Source organism: Leuciscus leuciscus, assembly GCF_965113295.1.
Source record: "Leuciscus leuciscus genome assembly, chromosome: 25".
In the NCBI taxonomy this organism is placed as follows: Eukaryota; Metazoa; Chordata; class Actinopteri; order Cypriniformes; family Leuciscidae; genus Leuciscus; species Leuciscus leuciscus.
The window spans coordinates 10,841,958-10,865,774 of NC_138724.1; the positions used below are offsets into that span (position 1 = coordinate 10,841,958).

Here is a 23,817-nt window from a genome sequence, read left to right on the forward strand (position 1 = left end):
TTTAATTTCATGCTCTGAGTGTGTATTTCTGGTTTATAATTTCACTACTATAACATGATGTAGTTACAACCATTCTGAAAACTGTGCTAGGGTGAGTCTAATGGGACAGAGAAGGGGAGAGGGAGGCAAATCCACAGCAGGAGACTTTTGCCTCCTTTGGTAAAACAAAATTAGTCAATTACCATTGAGTATTTCAATTTCTGCAGTTAGGAGTGTTGAGAAAAAATACAGAGGAGGCTAGCCTCCCTTGATATATCAACCAATCATCGTAGAGACGTGAATTATGTGATATGCGCTTGAATTTTAATGCAGTTAAGCAAAAAAAAAATGCTTGGGAAGGGATCCCCAGACCAGTGTGCCTCCTCTATTTTAAAACCCACCAGCCTCCACTGCTTCATTGCAAGTCTGTTTTGTGTATCGCTGAAGAAATAAATTCATACAGGGTTCGAATGAGTAGTTGATTTGTAAATTTTAGGTGCACTGTCCCTTTAAATGTACTTTTGGTTTAATGCAGTAGGGTTTGTTGGGCAGGTTTTATTGAGCTCTGTTTGAGGTGTAACCCAGCGTATCGGAGGCCGCTGTTTTGTCGTCAGGTTTTTGACAAGTAGAAAAGCCCTGAAATTGTCACAGAATGATGGGGCTGCTACGCTCAATTTTCCTTCAATTCCAAACACTATAAGAGATTTTCTGTTTTCTTGGTCTCCCGTCGACTGTTACACTGAAACACATCTGTGCTGTATGTCTGTGTACATGCACACTACATTGCCAAGTGAATTTAATAAACAACATAATCAGGCTCACTGTGTGCCATTTAACTTGTTGATGTTGAATTGTGTAATTTTGATTGATTTGGAAACATAACCATAGTTAGATGCTCAGACATACTTTTGCAGCCATTCCAGTGATATGACAACATTAAACGTTCCCCATATACATCCACTACTGTTCAAAAGCCTGTGGTCAGTAGGATTTAAAAATAAATATATAAAGTTAATGCTTTTTCCCCCCAGCAAGGATTCATTAAATTGATCAAAAGTAACAGAAAGATTTATATTTCAAATACATGCTGTTTTTTTTTCCAGCTTAAAAAATAATGTAACGGTTTCCACAAAAATATTAAGCAGCACAACTGTTCTCACCATTGACAATAAGTTTCTTGAGCAGCAAATCAGCATATTGATCATGTGACACTGAAGACTGGAGTAATGATGGTGAAAAGTCAGCTTTGATAATAAAATTTCATCTTTATATGTCTGATTTTACTGCATTTTTGATAAAAAATATACATGCTTAGTGAACATAAGATAATTATTTTAAAATCATTAAAAAAAACTTACAGACCCCAAACTTTTGAACAGTGTGTAGCTGCAATTCTTTCATTTGAAGTCTCCCTGTGGTGAAAATCAAGCTTTTAATGTTGTTTATACGTCTTTGTGGTGTTTTTAATATGCATTAAGACAAACCATGTGCAAATTCATAAGTCAACACCATTTCTGAGTATTTTCCCCTTAAAACTGCAGTGAATCAAAGACAGTCTCAAAAACGTGGTTTGAAATCGCTGGTGTTTCTGACGTCACAAACTACCTTGTAACCAATCAGGTCAACGTGTGGATCTGTGAGCTGGAGTGAGTGAGTGGAGGCAGGGCTCATTTGCATATTCATAGTAATTATGAATTATAATTTTATGAATTAAATTATGAATTATAATTATATTTTAAAAAAAATTCAAGGATATTGTGACACAAGGATATTTACTGTTAAAAATTACATTTTTAACAGTTTCATAGAAAAATTTACAAAACAGTAATGGAAATAACAGTGTAGGAAATGATTGGATATGATGAAGATTATAGGAAAAAATTAAGATGGATACATCTAAAAGACGAACGGTTGCAGAGTTTAATGCATATTCAAATGTGTCTTTAGGCAACACAAAGTACATTTTGCTAGATTTATCTAGAACAGTTGCTTGAACAACATGCACTGATGAGTAACACACATTGCCACCGTTTGGTGACATCACTATCTCTCGTTAATGTGTGACATGGGTTGCTATGGCAACGTACGCAAAGGCGGACAGCACACTCATGTGTTTTGTGTGTGTTGCGAGTATGTGAGTCTCATATTGATCTGCAATTTGCATTTGAGTGTGTATAGACACACAGTCCGCAGTGTTTCGGCACGGTCCACTCGTGATCGCAGAATCACCCTTAACAGGGCGGAATAGAGCGATTCACTGAGGTTTTTAATCATTTCATACATGGCGATTAAATCTCACTGGCCACTAATGGGATTCTCTCAGTAGGGTGCGCGGACCTCTCCCACATTATAACATTCAATTACTACAAAGTCTCTCTCCTCTCTTCTACATCACCAACCGTTACTTCAGGACTAGATCTGTGTGCTTGCATTTTTGGGGTGTTTTTAATTGTGTGCTTCTTTTGTATCCCCTTACCAGTGTTGCCAAGTCCGCAGATTTCCCACTGAATTGGGCTACGTTTAAGTTGTTGCTGCAGGTACATTTGTTTCCGCGGTTTAATTTCCACCCCAGTAAGAACAATCTCGGTGCTCCAACACCCCCAAAACCCCACGACATACAAATTCAGTGGCCGCCCGATGGAGAAAATCGCATTGGGCTACTTTTAGGCTATTTTGACTGGCCATTGGGTTACTTTTGTTGCACAGACCTGGCAACCCTTCCTCAATAATAATTTAATTTTTTTTGACAAACTCTTATAAAAGATGGACCGATAGCCATTCAAGATTTTAAAATGTGACATGAAATTAAAAGTTATTTGATTATTGGTCTTACATGATGGGAGCAGGTTTTTTCCCAACAAAATCTATGCAACTACAACTTGTACAGCCTCTGAAACAACTTTGCTTTTCAATTACATCATCAAATTTCTAAAAAAGTACTTTTCTCAATCCAATCAATTTGTTGGGTCCTGCTCAAGCTTTTTTTCGCATTAAATATTGTTTCACTCTAAAATACATCACATTACAGAAGTGAAATGGGTTGCAAGTCTTATTTATGCACCTTCAAATACATGTTAATATTAATGTAGAGCATTGTATCACAAAACCACAAGAAACATTATTCTTTGTGAAAAAAAACAACAACAAAAAACTCATTACCGTAATGCATCCTCATTACCATAATGCATTACCGTAATGAATCCGGGCGTTTTTTTTGTTTTCAATAATTAAAGGCTGTGGTGATGTGCAACAAATGCCACAATGTATGTGTTTTGTAAAAGTATTTTGTTTCTTGACCACTATTTCAAGGACAATTAGGAAGAAAACAAATAAAAAGCTTTTATGTAACTCAAATATGAAATATTTTTTCCACAAATAGGCCTATTTTTTTATTCCATAATTTAATGAGGGCCCAGTTCTGGATTTACTGTTTTATGCTAATTGTCATGAAAGTCACAATGCAATTTTTTTTTTTATCTTAATGATCCTAAAAATAAGCATAATTTTCTAAGTAAAATATAATTTCTTATTACTTTCTTTTGATTTTGGGATAACATATGACACATGCGTGTTCTTGCTTTGTGAGTTTCGCCCAGCTAGTTAGAAATTTTATACAATGCACTCCTCAATGACAACAACATGACAGAAAACCAGAAACCGAGTGTTTTAAATGTGTGCATGGCGATGAGCTTGTAATGTGCACGATGGGGCTTTACTGGCTATTAGATGGACCAGCCTTGTTAAATGAGGAAAGTGTTAATGGCAAATTCTCACAGACACACAATTCAGTGACTCATCCTCTTCAAATTGCACAGCATCCCGACCATAAAACATATCCAACAGCTTAAATGTTTACTTTGCATCTTTGTGTAAAAAGGGCCATTTAGGGCCAAAATTGCCTTAGCAGAGAACATCTAATGGTTGTTTTTATGTAAATGCAGTGATTGCATGTGAAATCTGTTCTCTCAGTTAGCAATTTTGCTATAAATTACATAGAAGTTTGGAAAATAGAGATTGCTGTAATTTTATGTTATTTAGGTTGTATTTGCTGAAAGACTTCCAAATGTATCTTAAACAACTGTAAACTGAATCATTGTCTTCACAGTATTGCGTAATGTTTTACGGCAGTCAATAAAATGTCTGATTTTGTGTTGCTGGGCTCTATACAGCACTGGTCTACTATAGGAAGGCATTTTCCAATTAATATGTTTCAGAAAAAAATCATTAATGATATATGAGTTTCCTATAATGTTAAAATTCAGTTCAGGATTGTGACCTGTTCACACTGAAATCTGATATTGGCCACATAAAAAAATAATAATGTGAACAGCCAAAAAAAAAAAAAAAATCAGATCTGAGCAGTAAATCAGAATTGTGCACTAAGGCTTGCAGCACGAACGTGTGCAGCACAAACGCGTGTATGTGTATGCATGTATGTATGTATGTATATATATATATATATATATATATATATATATATATATATATATATATATATATATATATATATATACACATATATATATATATATGTATATGCATATATATATATATATGTATGTATGTGTGTGTGTGTGTGTATGTATGAATGTATGGATAATTTCTTCAAATATGAGCAGGATTTTCAGGTTTTGTGCCTTTTAGTAAGCAATTCTTTACATGGTGTTAATAGTTTACATTATTTTACTGACATTTAAACTAAAGTGCCAAACACACCAAAGTGCATGAAACTTACCAAGTGCTATTAAGAGCTCTTCACCCTTCGACCCTTGAAGCATCATTTTGGTCAAATGCTTTGTGACACAACAGTTACCATTCTGACTCACTGTATTTGATTTTTCATGTATTTTTTTTTTTATTCCGCTCCTCTGTTGGTTTAACGGTCAAGACCTCTGCTGTACAAACTGCCAGCAGTGAATATTCTTCCATAAATCACAGAATAAATGTCACCTTCGTGATGGGTTTTTAATGGACTCTGAGGGGTGGACAGCTCTGAACTTTACTTTCCCTCTCGCACTGAAAAAACTCTATAAATGTTATAAGATTATAAGAATGTTGGACTATTTCTGTTGAGTTATATGGCAAGGTTTTCATGTTTTGCATCAGCAGGCAAATTAATACGTTTTGCAATTAAATAATCATTAGCTATTTTTCCATCCACCTATTATTATGCGCATTTTGATGCGCATACATTCTAAAAAAAATTATTTGATAAGAAAACATGAACGAATACTACGTTGGAAACACATTTATTATCCAATAAATTCCTCCATGCACATCAAAAAAGTCAACAGACGGATGGGACAGAATAACTGGAGCAACCAGCTGACTGATCTTGTTTTAGTTATTCTGAAATGCCTGATCCAAAGTCTGTCCTCAAAGTGGTTCGGTATAATTCCCTCCCTAAACTCTCTTAAGCTGCGTTTCCACCGAAATTACCCGTAACAATTTGTCCCAGGAACTTTTTTCCCAGGAACTTTTTCCCCCCAAAACCTGATGCTTTCTGCGTTTCCACCACGGTCTAAAGTATTGTGAAGGTTAGACAAATTAGCCCAGTGACGTAGGACTGCACGCACCACAACAGACTTTTAAAAATGGTGTTTGAAATGAAATGCTGCGTTGAGTCAACCAATCAAAATGCGGCATGAACTCAACCAATCGGCATGTCCAGCGCCGAGTCACACCCCCTAAAGTTCCTGAACTGTGAAAAAGTGCTACCTCGTGAGCCCCCCCATTCTGAGGGGGAAATTTTTAACCAGAACTTCATTTAGACCCTGGTTCCTGCGGTCGAAACACACCGAGTACCAGCCCAAAGTCCCTAGTTCCTGGGAAAGTTCCTGCGGCGGAAACATGGCTTTACACGACTGTTCCCAAACAACAGGCATCCAGCTGTGTCATGTTTACTTTACTAGCCATCATGTTTTCTTTGCAGAGATCAAAGTTACAAATAGTAACAATAAAAAATACTATTTTTAGTATTATTGTTTTAAGACCGTTTTTAGTTTTACCTCAGACTTTTGCAAAGCCTTGAAGACCAGAGAAATTTCTATAATATAATTTCCTATAAGACCAGAGAAATTCACAATAGAAACATTGAAATAGAAAGTAACCCACCTGTGTCCACACAGTCATTAATATGGTCCCTGAGGAAGGCTGAGATTTATTGCGAAGGGCTGAGAGTTTTAATCGACTGGCCCAGTCGCTGCGAGGAGCCTGATAATCACCTTCCCTCTCATAATACCCCCACGAGTGCTCTCGCCGGCCTGCACTGCTCCATGCTCCTCGCTGTAACACTTACACCTGCCGTAAAAGCCAAGAGCTGCTACAACACACAAAGAAGGACATATTGTACATATTGATGTATTTCTGTCTGTCATAAATAACTTAAAAACGATTACGGCAACATTCAGAAATACTCATCTGTTTAGTAGTGAGGACTTTCCTCACAGTTTTGTTGTGACTGGAGACCCTGCAAAAAACAAACAAAAATGTAAATTATTGGAGTACGTTTTATAAAAATAATTGTGCCGGGCAACGATTAATCACATCCAAAATTTGTGTTTACATAATATATGTGTGTACTGTGTATAATTATTTTGTATATATAAATACACACGTATGCATGTATATGTTTAAGATTTTTTTTAAATTTATATATAAAATATTTATATATAATATAAATTATGCGTGTATATATATATATATATATATATATATATATATAGTATATACAAGCAAATATTTCTTAAATATATACATGCATGTGTGTGTATTTATATATACAAAATAATTATACACAGTACACACACATATACTATGTAAACACACTTTTATTTTATACAAAAAGAAAAATACTATTTTAGTCTTTCTGTTTCAAAATTTCGTCTAATTCAGTGTTTCTTGCCATTTGCTTATAATTATTTGTGAAATTTACTAGGGATTTCTGAGTGAAAATTGTTTCAAAGTAAATCCTATACCCTTTTTTTTCAGTGTAGTGTTGACTAGTTAGCTCCGCCCCCTGTATAATCTCATTGGTTAAGATTCTTGCCCTACAAAACTATACATTACATTTATTTTTGCGGTGATTTGTTGCTTCACACATAATTTAACTTTCACTGAGGACGGAAGAGTAAGCAGCCACTTGAAACTTGTTTTTTAATGTTATAGTTAAGTCCCCCCTGTAGTCAATACTTGTATCCCTTGAAACTCATCTTTAAACACCAAAATTACACATTTAAACTTTTTTTCCTTGAAAAAAAAAACTTCATACCTTAAAATAGCTTGAATGTAACTCTACACTCTTGCCTCATTTAGTATACGTGGTTCTATGAATATGCAAATGAGCCCCGCCTCCACTCACTCACTCCAGCTCAGAGATCCACTCGTTGACGATCACACGTTGACCTGATTGGTTACAAGATTGGTAACACGTTGGTTAAATCTGATTAGGCCTGTTTGCTTCAAAAATAATGGCTGGTCAGACGCTTACAGAGTATATTTTGATAGCTTCAGAGCCACAGTGTTTACAGTTTTGGACAAACAACCTATGGATATCTTACATGTAGTTGTCTTTGCATATTATTCTGAGATAGGAGAAAGTACTTTAACATTGAATTAAAATAACATACATCAGCGTTAAGACTGAGAGCAGCTAATGAGCTTCTGCTAACCGTGACGCTAACCAGACTCACCTCCTGTTTTCCATCCCTCCATCTCAGATGAGTTGAAGAGCTTATGTCACCACAGAAATATTGAGAGGCAGCAATGCAAAAATTCTCTTTGAAATGGAGACTAAACCCCTCGTTCCTCTCCAGCCCGAGGGCGCGTATACCCTCACATGCTCCGTGAAAGCTAAGCGCGTCAATATCCTTTGCTCATAGTCAACCAGAGGGAAGCCAAGCGGCTTCAAAGCTCAATGCGTTTGCCTCCTGATAAAGAAATATTCGGATGCTTTTCCAATCATTACTCAGCACAGTTCACACTTGCCTGCCGATTTGACCAGTAGCCAAAGAGTGAGTCAAACGAAGTTCTGAGGTGAAAACTGATGCAATGTTATTGAAAATAGTGTGCTTGTTACTGTACATTGCTGCCATTTAAAATTTGTTTTCCAAGTGTTCACTTATTGTTAGTATATATTGAAGGAATTCAGTTTTCTATTACTTATAATATGAGTGCGAGTCATAGTCTTTGTGGTTCTTCTCAACATCATTGGGAAGGTGGTGTGCTTTAAATAGAAGATAGGCCTGATATGTACAGATGCTGGAGGTGTGTTTTACCTGTTGCTTGCTGTTTCTATGGTGACTGCTGTGCAAACGTGCATGTTTGTGGGGTTCGCACAATCCTTCGAGGAAAAAGCCATCTATTTTACACGGTATATTCCCAATGGCATGACCACTTTGACTACCTAAAAGAAATGGTCCATTGACCATGGATGAAAAGTGTAATAGCTATATTTCTCATGATGTTCATTGGATTCATGTTGACTGAAATAGAAATAAGAATTGCGGAAATAGTTTTAATGACAAAAAAATTTGTTAAATCTTAGTAAGGCACAGTTGACCTAAGTTAAGGGTAACGAATATCATCAGTATGTCAAAAAAGGTCAACAATTTATTTTTTCAAAAGTCATGTGGTGCAAAACAGTAAAACTGGAAATTATATTAGAGATGATATTTTATGACAAGGCGAAGTTAGTTTGGGTTGTAAAATGTCATGAATATCAGTTTTTGGGAGTCACACCAGACTCCCCAAAAACTGGTATTTATGAAGATGTAATTCATAATTTTGTAAAAAACAAAACAAAAACAAGACCTTAAAAAAATACACTCTAAAAAATGCTGGGTTGTTATAACCCTTGTTTGGGTCAAATATGGACAAACCCAACCATTGATTTCAAAATTTTTATCACATTTTTTAAACCAGAACTACACCAGACATGAGTGACACGATATGACGTGACAAAAGACAATACAACTTATTATAAACTTTGATTCTGTCTACACTAGAACGCGAGCAACAAATCTTCAACAGTAAACTGATGCCTCCTCCTATTCATGACGTACTGAAACGAAGGACAAATGCTTTGCAACGGGAACTTTGTCGCGTCCAGTGTAAACAGCCTTTAGCTTTTGCTACGCGATGCAGAACGACAATGTAATGTAATATCTGTTGTTGTAGACACAGAGTTAGGTTTGTCCATATTTGACCCAAACATGGGTTGAAACAACCCAACATTTTTTAGAGTGTATAATGACTAGAGATGTATTCAAGATAAAATACTTTTTATTGACTGTTACTCCACATAGCATTTTTACAGTCATTTAAATTGAATCTTTTCTTGAAAATGGGATACGTTTTTTCCAAAACCAGATGAAACCAACACAAACACATTCAATTAGTTAAGTATTAAGCTCTTAGTGACTAAGCTCTATTTGTCATTGACTCGTATGGATGGATACACTGTTTGACAGCCGATAAAGATTCTTCCATGTCCAGTTTTCAGAGCCTGGTTTCGCAAGCTCTAGATCTCTTGAAAATGGATGATTTGGAGAGTTTCTTCTGCTGCAGACTCAGTCTGGCACAGCTGATATACCTCTGAGAGTTAAACTGCATATTCCTACACAGCCTTTGATGTGGAAGTCTCTGTGACTACTCGCTTTTTCTGGAAGAGAGAGAGGAAATGAGAGAGAATGACATATAGAAAGTGAAAACTCAGTAGCCCCGTTTACATGCACACTTTTTTGCTATTCTGATTAAGATCGTTCTGATTGACGGATTCCGGTTGACTGTTTACATGGGATGTTATCTAAACCGATCTGGTGTTTACATGTGCTGACGCTTTCAATCGAAATCATTTTGTGACATGCGCACACTTGTCTGCCGGATCTGGAAGCTCATCATTTTCCACGTTTTCAATCCTGTCAAGATGGTGCATCACTTAATCGTTGCGTTAGTTGTAGGCATTAGCCGCGTTTCCACTGTCGGGCCAGTGCGAGCCAGGGCTTTAAACGGCCGTGCCAGGCTAATATCCTCGGGCCAGTAGCACCGTGCCCAAAATCTGCTGCGTTTCCACTGTTGGGCAGAAGCTCCACAGCGCTTCAAACACGCCCGTAACACGCCTCTCTGGAACAACGTCACACTAACCCATCATTTCACCAACAAAATGGAAGTTTTATCAGAAAACTAATCAGAAAGAAATCACTGGAAACAGCGTGATCGCAAAACAAGAGCGACCGTTTGCTGGCATTTTTGTTGTTTAATTGAATATTTAAAACCCAAGCATCGATGTTTTACCACAGGTTTACAATAAAAAGCGACACATTGATCATAATGAATTAATTTGTGTCAAAATTGCAAATTAGTCACACAGAAATAAAGTGGTTTACCATTTATGACGTTTGTGAACGTCTATTTCACAAAAGAAAGAGGACACGCAACTTATTCAGTCGCGTCTGTTTCTGTTTATTTGGTAGCCTAGTTACAGCACATATTTACATCACATTTAGAAAGAATGATAATTTCTACAAATATGCCACCAAAAATATGACCTGAGGAGCTTTAGCACTCTCTCCCAGAAGGATACAGTTATATTTTCAGTCAGAGATAAAGAGGATAGTCCGGTACAAAGAGACGAGACGTAGGCTACTGACAGATAAAATAAATCAGGATTATTATAACCTATATGATTTGTCTAATTTCTTGATTTGTCTGATTTCGCTGATTTCTAAGCGTTCATATTTACCATGTTTACTATGGTAATGGTTAGCGTGCATAGTTTTTTGCACCTGGTCACAAACAGAAGGCATTACGTTAGCTGACAGAATTACCTGGCGCAAAACCAGGCATGCGCAGAAAGACGTTCACTCAAAGTAATCGGATCAGCTCGTTTACATGGTGTAATCTTTAATTTGATCGGTTCATGAAAAGGTTTATTCCACCCCCTTCAATCCGACTGAAATTTCAATCGGTTTGAGCATTTTTATTCCGATTGAGGTGTTGACATGGAGCATTTTCATTCTGATTGGACTTTTAAACTGGTTATAATCGGAATACAATGCTACATGTAAACGGGGCTAATGACTGGCTTCATCCACTGGACTTCTGGGAAAGTAAAATACAACAAAATGGTTTATTTAAATGTAAGCTTCATATAGTGTTACATTACACATGACAGTAAACCAGACAGAAATAGCAATAAGAGGCAGGATGGAGAGAGAGGCTGAAAAACAGACATCAAACATGGACTGTAAAGAAAAGGTTGAAAGACCAGGGCGAGGACAGAGAGGTAGACGTGAGGACAAAGAGAGACGTATGGGCCTGATAAGAGAAAAAGAGATGAGAGAACAAAAAGATTGTGTATGAGAGGATTAAACCCTGCTGCTGTTAGTAATGGACTTGCCTGTTGGTCGTGCGGCAGCAGATGGCTGGCCTGTGCTCTCTGGAGGTTATGTAACCAGACAAACCCCCTCTCATCCCGCATCAAACAACCTCGCCTCACGCGTTCTCTCCACATATCGCTTTCTCACACTTTCTCTTGCCTTGCTGAGTTGCATGTCACTGCACACCCTCCACACACACCATGTGCAACATAACTGCCAAATCAGCATGTGGTCAGCATGCTTCTGTTCATTTTTTTTTTTGGGGGGGGATAAATGTTTAATGATTTGTTGACATGCAATTTAAAAATCCAATATTCATGTGGTCAATTCCTTTAGTAATAGGGTGAAACTCACAAAACACAAAATTTTGTGATTGTGTCAAGTGTATATATATATATATGCAGTACACACACACACAGTGCTCAGCATAAACGAGTACACCTTGACAGATTTCTCTGAAAAATATCCATCTCGCTTTTAAATGAATACTTTCTATGGGATCCTATACAATTAAATATTTGTGCAGATCAGGTTTATTGGTTTTAAATTAGATTAGTCAGTACCATAGGCACAATTGAAACTATTCTAACAAAATAATTTAAGATTATGGTGCAAAAATGAGTACACCCCAATGAATGTGTTAGGAGAAAACATAAAATTAAATTGTAATTAACAGGAATTGAGCTGATGAGTCTAATCAGTCCTCACACAGGTGGCCACAGGATAATTGACAATGAAGAGTGGAATTAAGAGTTTAAGAGTGTAAGAGTTTACATGTTAACGATATCCTTAAAACAGAAGTTTTTCCTTTGAGTTTTCCGCGTACAGACATTGTCAAGACGATCCCCATTCACACGGTTCTACTAAAAACGCTGTATTCTGCTGCCAGGCCATTAGATGGCGATGAAACACTATAGAAATACACATGTGCATGATGTCATCGTCTTTAGAGAATCGCGTTTTTGTCGTTTACACGGAGACAGTTTTCAAAAACTTGCACTTTGAAACCCGTTTTCAAAACTTTGCGTTTTCAGGCACCCAAAATGCTGTTGTCATGTAGTTGAAAATGGTGTCGTGTAAACAGCCCCTTAGAGAGAAATTAAAAAGGATGGACTTGTGGGAAGCTCGCTGAAACGTCTAGGCCGTCCATGGAAGTTAACACCTCGTTAAGAGCGTTTTGTGATGAGAGAAGTTGAAGAAAATCGCCATGCAAGTACAGCACAGTTGGCTAAATCATTAGAAAGTCAAACTGAGGTGAGTGTTTCCTGTGACACCATACGACGTACACTGTAGAGGAGTGGCATGCTTGACTGTCGTCCATGAAGGAAGCCACTTCTGAAGCCCATGCACAAAAAAGCCCATCTAGACTTTGCCAGGGCTCATGTTGACAAAGGCGAAGACCATTATTGGGACTCTATATTTTGGAGTGATGAGACAAAGATTAATGAACTGTTTCAAACTGTATGGTGTCGCAAGGGTGAGGAGTACAATGAAAAATGCTGCAGGTGTCGGGGAGTTGCATTTCATAGATGGCATCATGCATTTACAGATGTACTGTGAAATACTGAAAGAGAAGAAGCTACCATTACTCTGTGTGCCCTAGGTCACCGGTCACTCTTTCAACACGATAATGACCCAAAACATGCATCGAAGGTCACTGGTTCTGAGGAAGAACAGGGTAAAAGTGATTCAGTGGCCAAGCATGTCACCAGAACTCAACCCAATAGAAGACTTGTGGGACGATCTGAAAAGACAAGTTGAATGTCATTCTCCATCCAGCATCCAGGATCTGAAAGAGTTCATTCTTCAAGAATGGAGAAATATAGATGTAATGTATGTCGTCAACATGTTCATTCAATGTTTAAAAGAATTGGTGCTGTTCGTAAAAAATAAAAAATAAAAAATGGTACTACACATTGAAAGGACTGTTCATGTCGAAAGGACACGTGTTGGTCAGACTACGTTCATTGTGGATGGTTCTTGGACAGAATACGCTAATAAGTGGACCAGACTTAATGCTGACCTGAAAGTTTGACTGGCTTATAGTATTTACACTGTTTCATAGATTATTCTGATCTTAGAGATATCAGATCTTACAATCATCAACGGTGTTACTGTGTCCATATTCACAAGAGCCTAACAAATCTAATGGCTAATTGAAAAGACTGTTTCTCCTGAACTTACACACTCACAGTGGCCCCAGATCCCACAGTCTCACTCAGATGGATTGCATCATAATTGGTTCCCCCCGCAGCTCCATGTCTGCAATGGCTCTAATAGGGGTCTTGGGGACCGTGTGTTAAACTCCATGATGAAACTGATATGTGAAGCCTTTCGTTTCTCTTGTTCTTCATCCTTCCTTTCAGTTTCCTCCACACCCCCCCATTCCCATTTCCTCCATACGCAAAGTTGTGACAGGTGGGACATGAGGAATAAGACAAGACGTTTGCCTTTGTGAAAACCCTCGTTCACCCCCGTCTGCTGCATGGTCTCATTATGCTGCATGAGAGATGGATCATACCTAATAAACACACATGGTGGATTGATGTGTTTGACAGGATTAATCCCATCGAATTGTGCATACGTTTTAACGCTGTAAAGATCGCAGACATGGCAAATCAAATAATAATAATAAAAACAGCAAAGATTTCGCAGTAAAAATAATACATAGAGGCAGATATTTGCAAATGATATTAAAAGTCCTTCTGCTTCTGGTTAGGTTAACCTAAAACCGGTTTCCTCAAGAAATATTAGTCTACTAGTAGTTCAGACAACTACTACGACTAGTCGATTTAAAGTCCCTCTGTGGTGAAAATCAAGGTTTTAATGTTGTCCATGTGGTGTGTTTAATAGGCTTTAAGACAAACTAGGCTATGTGTAAATTCATAGGTCAACACCATTGCTGAGTATCTTCTCCTTAAAACTGCAGTGAACCAAAGACAGTCTCAAAAACACGGTTTGAAATCGCTGGTGTTTCTGATGTCACCACCTTGTAACCAATCAGATCAACGTGTGATCACCAACAAGTGGATCTCTGAACTGGTGTGAGTGGAGGCGGGGCTCATTTGCATATTCACAGCACCGCATATACTAAATGAGGCAAGGGTGTAGAGTTACATTCAAGCTATATTTTTTAAAGGAAAAAACGCTTAAATATGTCTTTTTGGTGATCAAAGATGAGTTTTAAGGGATAAAATGATTGACTACAGGGGGACTTAAAAAAATTGTGTGTTGCACATACATAACAACTAACTGATGGCATATTTAATTTGACGTGAGGGATGGAAGTTTGTTCAGTATGTTGTACCGTTGTGCTCATGGATATATTAGCATTTATTCCACAACCATGAACTGATCTCTAAGTGGGACATGTCTGTCATGTGAGAGGACAAAAAGAAAACAACACAGGACACCTACGTGCATATGCAGAAGTGTTTCGGCTTCGATACGCAATGCTTTGATCAGGAAAGTCGAGCTTTGATCCGTCACTTTCAGTTGGTGTCTGACAGTTGTTTGAACGGCGTGTAGGACTGATCCGCTGTTCTCCTTTTGTTCTTGGATACAGGTCATAGTAAACAAGTAAACAAATAAACAACATTAACACTGTAACAACGTTAGCTCTATTCCGACGAAGGCCCAGAGGGAGGCATCGCAGAGCGCGAAGACACCGCAATTACTCTGGAGAAAGTGTGGTAGGCGAATCAATATGTTTCTAAGTGAAATGTGCTGAGACATCGTTTCAAGCCTGTCCTGCTCCCCAGCCCCGGGCGCTTCTGTATTTCTTCTGGCTTTAACGAATGCGGAGGGAGATTTCAGGGGCTGCTGTCCCGCCGGAAAGCCTCAAGGCTGGGGGTTGAAAGAGCCCAGTGATCAGAGGGTTTGGGGACAGTCGGCGAGAGACAGGCTGATGTGTGTTGTAATTGGTGTGGTGATGGGGACTCTCAGTGTGGTTAACTTGGAGGAGGGAAAAAATGGGCTCTCAGGGGATCAGTGGAGAACAGGCTAACTGGCAGGTGGCTACTGGGGAAGGTCACAAAAGGTCACCCCGGTTTCCATGGGTGGCCGAATACAAAAAAGAGTGTGTGAGATTATATTTAGCATTTTCACATCTAAAACATCTTGGTTTGATGGATTGGGTGGCATGTCTGTGTTTATCTTCCTGATTAGCCCAGGAGGAGACTCCTCTTACTACACAATTTACATACAATGGCAGATGATGGTAATCACATCTGTCAAATTCGAAAGGAAACATTCTTCTAATAGCTTTAAAAACGGCCTTTTGAAAATCTTCCCCCCTGCTGTCGTTCTCAGATCTCATTCCCCATCCTGGAAGGATCAGTATCTGGTGCGACATGTCAAGGTATTATTTTTGAATCCGAACAAAATTGCAAATGAGTTTTCAGAGTTTTGAGGGGCTTTCGCACCAGGTAGTTCTAGGAACTTAATTCTAGGAGCTAGCCACCGGGGTGGTTCCCCGAGAACTAATGGTTCCCTTAGGAACATTTTCCTGGTTGCATTCGCACCGCCAGTAGGAACTCTGAAGTGACGTAAGCCGCGCTTGTTGTCGTGACTTTTATTTTGACGGTGCTGAGAACGCCAGAGCCTGATCACACAGTGCTCGGATTCTCTGTGTTCATTAGTTTACGATCTGTCTAACAGTATTGTCTTAGATAAAACTGTTATACATAGAAAATAGACAGTAATGAAAAGGTATAAGCGTATGCCGTGTGGTAGATGTCCAGTGTCGCTAGCGGAGCAGAAATACATAATTTCTTTTGGTCCCCTCAAAGTTGCGTTGGATTTTCTCCTCAGCGTAAAGGTTAAGAGGCTCATCTATCACTGTTTTCCATGTTCGCAGAGTTATTTTCTGGAGTAAATATATAGGCTGTAATCTGTGTGTTTACATAGCTTTTTTAAAAATGGCGGGTGCTGGTGTTGCATTCGTGCGGCCAATCAGCGTACACTAACGTCACTGGTAGTTCCTATAGTGCTGGTTTAGACCCGACTCTGAAGTACAAGCTAAATTAGTTCCTCCAAAAGGAGTTCCTATAACTAAAATAGTTTCCAGTTCCTGCGTTGCGAACACGCCAAAATCCAGGTACTTCCGTCAATAATTCTAGGAAAAGAAAGCTTTAGCGTAAAGTTCTGCCAGGAAGTCTCAATGTTACGTCACTCATTACTTCTGGTTATCCAATCACTATTTAATACCTAGAGTATAAAAGATCGTTTCTTACACATGTTTGATTTCGCAGATGATGATGCAAACATTCACCTCCACCACCACCAGGATGGTCCCTGTCCTTACCTCCCCGGGGGTCGGCTGTGCCCCTGCCTCCATATTCGGGCAAGGAAAGAGTCCGCTACCCTCTGAATACGAGCTTCGGATGGGGCCCGCGCCAAAGAACTTTATCATTCAATATTTCTGTTTTCATTTTATGGTCTATTAATTAATAAATGTCATCGTGATATCATCGAGTCTTTCTGGTAGAACTATGAAAATGTTCCTCCCCTTTGGTAGAGGGCAACATTATGAGTAAATAAAGCTTTCAATTTCTGTCTGCTCCTCCTGCAGTCACACTTTGATACTTTTTTGGGAACTTGAGAGATATGGTCATTGTACAAAAAAAGATTAATTAGCATAGAGCATTGAAAAACCATTTACAGAACCGAATCCTGATTTCATTGTCCTTTTGACTTTCTCCATCCTGATTTTTCCTGATTTTTCTGATTTAAACTTGAATGTTTTTTCGAACAGTGTGTTTTGATTGGTTTAAACACTGATTCTCAGTGATTGTGTTACTGTTCAAAAAAGTTCACAGAGGTGACTGTCCTTGAGCATATAGGTAAATATTGCTGTTCATTATGTAGGCTATCATTATGTTGGGGAGAAATGTGCTGGGAGAGAAAGGTCAGGTTCCCCGTCCTTGAGCAAAATCTCTTTTTTTTACTGTTGACTGCTCATACATACTCGTCTCCTAGACCAAGTTTCTCTCCATCCAGCTTCTGGGCTTTGGTATTGTATATATGCTGTCAAAGACATGGCTGTCATTCTCACAGGAGTGAAATCTGAGCTGAGGCTTCTTTACATTCTTCAGTGTTGTGTGTCTCTGATCGAGAGAGACAGAGGTCATGTGACCCTGAGCTCTGAGGAAGAACGAGAGGACAATGTTTTTTGTGAATGACTGCAGTATGAAGAGCTGAAACCAGTCATATAAAGTGTCAAACGGAAGAAACATGCCCACATCTATCTGGGTGAATCTGTTAGGAAAAGCCTGGGTAAAAGCAGTTATTGTATGTTTTGCAATAAAGATTTCTTGCATTTTGGCGTTGTGATCAGTTTAACATTTAAGTAGCCTGCTTTAATACGTAAAGTAAGGTCAGTAAGACTTGATTTTTTTATAAATAATGTTACAAAAGATGGATTAAATGCTGTTTTTTGTTACTTTTTTTTATTCATTAAAAGGATCCTTAAAAACAGTATCAGGGTTTTCACAAACATATTAAGCATAATTAAATGAGAAAACTGTTAAATTGTAATAATATTTCACAATATTACTATTTTCCTGTATTTTTTATCAAATAAATGCAGCTCTGGTTAGCATTAGAGACTTCTTTTAAAAATATTATACATTTTTACCAACCCCAAAACATTTGAACAATGTACATTTGTTAAGAATATTTTTTTGATAACATATTCACTGTAAAAAGTGATCAGTTGACTTAACTAAAAAAAAAAAAAAAAGTGAGGACACCCGTTACCTTCAAATTATTACGTAAATAAACTTCATGTGTAATTGAAAAAAATTAAGTTATGTGGAATTGTCAAGTTCACATAACTTAATGTTTTCAATTATGCATTATGTTTATTACTTAATAATTTTAAGGCAACAGCTTTCCTCACTTTTTTAAGTTAAGTTAACTGATCACTTTTTACTTGTTGTGCTACAATTTTATTTAAAAAAGCATCTGGACTGGATGATTCTTGAATCATGAAAATTACAGTAACGAGAATTAAACATTGTCATTATTTTATTATTTTTGTGTTGTTTAATCTGTTGTAATGTCGAAAAAAATTATTTGTATAATTATCAAGTAACAGAGATTGTTTAGGCTTTACAGCAGCTCAATAAAGTTATTGTCCAGCTGAAGTTTTTGATTGATTCACTTCCAGTGCAAAGATCAATAATTCAATTATTATTTTTTCTTTCATTACACCGAGAGATTTCAGGAAATATATAATTGTCAGGAAAATAATGTTACAATGCAAAAATAGCTACTTTAGGTAAAATGTAATTTATAATTATTTGTTCTATTCTTTAGATTTTGGTGTAAAATATGGGCATGTTCTTCTCTTTGTCTCTGATGTGGTTTTATGCCGTCAGTTTCAGCTCGTTTCAGTCTGCTGGTGTGGACAGTGTGTTGGCTGAGCTTCTGAGGGTTCAGTAGAGCTGCTATTGAATGTGTTTAACCCTCCATTTAATGGAACTACTGACGCCAGACCTGCCCTGGATAGAGTTCATATTCTTTTTCAATATATGATGCAGAAGAGTCCAAAGTTTGGGATGATCTCATTAACATAGGTTCCAATTTCTTATAGTTTTATTTTTATTATGGTCGTAGCAATGTTTGCTTTATGGTGAGGTGACCATGCTAGCTGGTTAATGTAGCTTAACATATATTTTATTAAAAAAATTCATGTTCTTTATATCTCATTCCACAGAGTATTGCTGTGGAGAAGTCTTGTGAATGTATTTGGCCGGCGTTTGCGCTCTCAAACATGTTCTTCCGCCGTCGGTGGAGTGTTGGAGGGCTTCTGGATTCCTCTGAGATTACAGAAAAATCCTCTTTCTCTTGTGTTGGTTGTGAGAGTGAATCCCCGAGGCTCAGCAAACGAAACACACACATCCTTGAGGTCCCGTCTTTCAAAGCACCAGCTGTACGCTTATGAAATATCATGAAATTTCATACACCGAGACTCGCGCCCAAATTGATATTCTTGATTTCAGTAGACTAATGATTAGAAATTAATGTGATATGTTTCCCTCAGCAAAAACATGTTCTTTTTATATTTATATGGAATATGTGAAAAGTCACACCACATGACAGGGTTTAGCTTAGAAAAAACGAAACAAAAATTAAATAAAAATGATTTTTTTTTTATTTAAATCATATACACTACTGGTGAAAAGTTAATGTATTTTCTGCTCACCAAGGTTGCATTTATTTGGCCATAAATACAGTAAAAACTGTAATATTGGTAAATATTATTACAATTTAAAAGTTTTTCTATACTGTTCTATAAATATATTTTAAAATGTAATTTATTCCTGTGATCAAAGATGAATCAGCATCATTACTCCAGTCTTCAGTGTCACATTCTAATATGCTGATTTGTTGTTCAAGAAACTTTTTTTTTATCCATGTTTAAATATTTTTGTGGAAACTGTGATACTCTACCATACAAATGTTTGGGGTAAAGTGAATCACAGTTTCCACAAAATATTGAGCTTCAAAAACATTTTCAACATTGACAATAAGGATAGCTATTATTAATAACCGAGCACCAAATCAGCATATTGCAATGATTTTAGAAGGATCATGTGACAAAATAAATAATCATGTGACAAAATTAATTGAATTTAGTCTTAAAAAAAAAAAAAAAAAAATCATAATTATTTCTGAGTGAAAATGAGTATGCAATGGAACGGTTAGTTTTATTCTTCATATGTTTTTTTATTTAATATCACATTTAATTTTTTTGTATAAAAAAAAAAAAAATTATAGTCTACACTGACGGAAAAAATGCCACTTCTCGGATTTAAACGTTAACCTAAAGAACTGAAATATCAAGAAAAGAAATGAACAAATAATATTAACAGTAGATAACAAAATAACACAACAAAAATAACAAAATAATTTAATTGCATAATGTTTTTTTTATTGTATAAATTGAATTTGTATATATACATAATGTAAATATTTTTTATAAAACTACAATTATAAAAAGATCTTTGTTTTCTGAAGCAGATATGAGTGGTATTTGCATACGTCGCTGCCACAATATTGTTGGTCTCACAATTTATATATGATTTGCTGTGTCTGTGATATTCTGGTGCTCCTGTACATTGCCCTAATTACAGCAAAAACAGAAATTTTGTCTCCTACCAGGTGAAGATTATAAGCTAGGCTGCTCAGAAATGGTGCGGGACGAGTTACACACCAAAGTTTAACACTTTGTATTCAAATCTGAGTATTTTGAGTTTGTTGCATCTAAGTTTATGCTGTGAATCCATTGAATTCTATTGGGATCCCACCGTGGCTGAGTCTCATTTTATTCATGTCTAACTGAATATGAGGTTTATGGATGTTGGATGGTCATCTGTTGTAACCTTGACTGGATTTCATGGCTCATTCCTGCCTAAAATCAATCCTGCAACTGTTTTGACAGCGGCCCACATCCGCAACCATTAGTCTACGGTGCCTGGCAGGCAGAGATGCACCGCATTGCATTTGTTTGAATTCATTTCACAATCTCATGATCCCGCTAGTGTAAAATTGCTTTTTATGCATGACATGCAAAAAAAAAAACAGCTTTGTAATTCCTGATGAAAACATTGTCTTTGATCATTGTGTAGGAATGGTGAAAGAATATGAAGAAATAAAAGGGTATAACTCTGGTGCTTGGTTTTGGGTAAGCATACCTAGCACTTGGGGCGAAAACTCAGAAGGAGCGAGACTTGGAGAAGAAAGGGCAAACAATACGCTTTGAAGTTAATGAATTGAGAGGAGCAATCCGAGAGAAATAACTGCCTGAGTAAAAGGCTACGCTTAGAAATATGGCGGGAGCCAACTTTTAGGGACTTCATTTTGATTTGCTTATTAGCCGTGAAATTTGCCATTTGTATTCTGACAATGAAACTGGAGACCTTCAAAATTCAATGATGTTGATGAGTAGTGCTCTGTCACCTTCGGGAATAAAAACCACACCGTCATTTTAATCTAAGGCCTAACCAGTGGAATTGATATCCCAGCATTTTAAATGTAGTACCAGATGGCCAGACAAAACAGAAAACTTAAAATACAACCGAGAGGCTTTTATCACAATCCTAATATTTGATCACATTGTCATTTAAATTATTACAGAAACCTGTTGCAAGATACGTGTAATTCCTTTGGCTGATTTGAAGTCTTCTGTTCAAAACCTTCTGACTGACAAATCTCGTTTTTGTCAAATCACCTGTAAGATGTTAGATGTTAAGCTAGAGATAAACATTTAGTAGAACTATGATAAAATATGATGGTTAAGCAACCTTGAAGACTATAGTCAGTTCTGAATATAAAATACAACATGGTTTTTGGGTGTGAAATACTTAATCGTGAACATGAATTAGCAAAGCTAATCTTTTTAAAAAGCAAGGCCTTTTTTTAAGTATTGAAAAGACCGCTTAACCTCTGACATTAAAGAGGATTCTGTTTTACAACAGCTTTTTGCTTAATTACAGGAATTCTAAATATTAGAACTAGGATAAAATTGTGACACGGCAATTGTAAATGGACATACATTTATTCTTACCCTTTTTAATGTTCTTAATGAATCTGAATCAGAGAAATCATATTTTACACCGTTAATGTGATGATGAGATGATAAGACCCTGTATTGCGATATACTGTAATAGCAAGAAAACAGTTTCTTGTGGGCTGTATGCAGAAATAAACAGTGTACAGCGTGTGTGTGTCGTCTGATTCATGAGAAAATTACTCTTTTGAGACGGTTCTTCTAATTGTTTGAAAAGGCTCACAAGCTCAGGAGTTGTTGGCTTGAATCAGTCTAACAAATCCTTTACTGATTGAACTCAGTCAGTCAGTTTGCTGAATTAATATCTGACTCATTTACTGTAAGATGTACTGTATTTTATGTAAATATTATGAGAATTGAACTGAGCTGGACGATGACATCAGGGTTTTCTCTAGAGCAGCTATATATATAAAAACTAAATTAATAACTTTTTACAACAAAAACAAACCATTACTGAACTTACTTAAGCTGGACTATGACTGGACTATGTTTAATGTTTTAAATTAAACACAACATCTGAGTTATATATATATATATATATATATATAAAAACTTGCTACATGCACTATGCTAAACTTACCTATTGTTGGTTTGATTTCTTTCCTCATTTGTAAGTCGCTTTGTATAAAAGCATCTGCTAAATGATTAAATGTAAATGAAACACTGTTACTGAGTAAAATCTGGTATTTGAGGTAAGCCTACCATTAGTTTGAACCATTGTTTTTTCAGTAATTGTTCGATACCGTTTCCTAAAATAATTTGTATATTAATGCATTTATGTGTAGAACCTATCCCAGATCAAGCTATAATGCATTAAACTATTTGAACTCAGGTTTTGCACTCATGCACAAATATGTGCGTATGGTGAATGAAACCCATCGTGTTGGAATTAAAACTTAATTCATTGTCAAATAAAAGTCTTAAAGATAAAACTTAAAGATTCCAGCACATCACCTTATTAAATGGAAGAAACATAGCAAAACATTAAACATTTATTGTGTGAACCACGGCTAAACACCTGCTCAGTCGTACTACACAACATCTAACTAGGGTTGATTAGACAGAATTGTTTTCCATTTCACACAAAGACGAACATTCGCTGCGTAAAATATAACACAAAAAATGAAAAGCCTTCATCAGCATTCATTTCACTCCATTACCATTCCCTGTTTCCCCCTCCGCTTTCAAAAGCCCCTTGATATGTCGGCTATTACCAAGATAATTTGAGAAGGCTAGAGCGTGAATGTGAGAGAGGCCTAGCATGCAATCGTGCCTTCAAATGAGTCAAACGCTCGACTGCAGCATCTCGGAGAGCTGAGGTTTTCCTTGCTCTGGGAAAAGCGATTTAGGATGAAACATTGGAAATTAAGCATGTGAAATCCATCACGCCAAGTGAAGTATTAAAAGTTTCATTAGGCGGCTGATCAGTGCAGTCGTGACGGATGAGCCCTGAGGTGCTCGAGGTCATCAGGGGGTCTTTATTGTGTTGGTTTTTCTCTTAAGTACAATCTGATTGGTTCACCTTGTCTAGCAAAATGAAGAGCAATGAATAGGCAGCAGTAGGCTACTTACTTCACCATTACGGTTATTAAACTTCAATGTGTAACTCGTCCTTCACTGTATATGCTGCACACATGAGTGATACCTCATATCATGTGGCTCATTTAGGAGAGGTGTGATGGTACTTTTCTAAGCAGTCAAACTCATGATTTTTGACTTAAGACCTATAAGCAAGTCACACTATGATTATAAGTCAGGATAAGAAAAAAGTCGCAGTTGCTGCAGTTGTCGCAGTAGCTGCAGTTGTGAGACATAGTTACATTTGAGAGAAACAAAAGCCACCTTTGCGACAAACCAAGTCGCACTTGCGACATACAATGTTGA

At 37.0% G+C, this 23,817-nt stretch overlaps 2 protein-coding genes and 1 long non-coding RNA gene across 6 annotated transcripts in view; 2 read left to right on the forward strand and 1 right to left on the reverse strand.

Moving 5' to 3' along the window:
* The window catches only part of LOC309491147, a 38,059-nt gene extending 29,590 nt beyond the window's left edge, over nt 1-8,469 (reverse strand). The window contains exons 1-2 of the long non-coding RNA XR_014202939.1: nt 7,671-8,469; nt 6,094-6,448 (exon numbers count right to left, since the gene is read on the reverse strand). This is a non-coding gene — a long non-coding RNA (uncharacterized lncRNA). The remainder of the gene's footprint in view (nt 1-6,093; nt 6,449-7,670) is intronic.
* LOC309491101 (tumor susceptibility gene 101 protein) overlaps nt 1-23,817 on the forward strand; it is a 186,551-nt gene that overhangs the window by 62,522 nt on the left and 100,212 nt on the right. Inside the window, exon 7 of one of the 2 annotated variants that reach the window (XM_082160546.1) lies at nt 458-467. The exons of the other annotated variant lie outside the window; for it this stretch is intronic. The gene's annotated coding sequence lies outside the window, so the exon portion shown is untranslated. Of the gene's footprint in view, nt 1-457; nt 468-23,817 lie in introns of those variants that run through there. 2 annotated transcript variants of the gene reach the window in all.
* brsk2a (BR serine/threonine kinase 2a) overlaps nt 1-23,817 on the forward strand; it is a 207,048-nt gene that overhangs the window by 7,519 nt on the left and 175,712 nt on the right. The gene's annotated exons all lie outside the window — the stretch shown is intronic.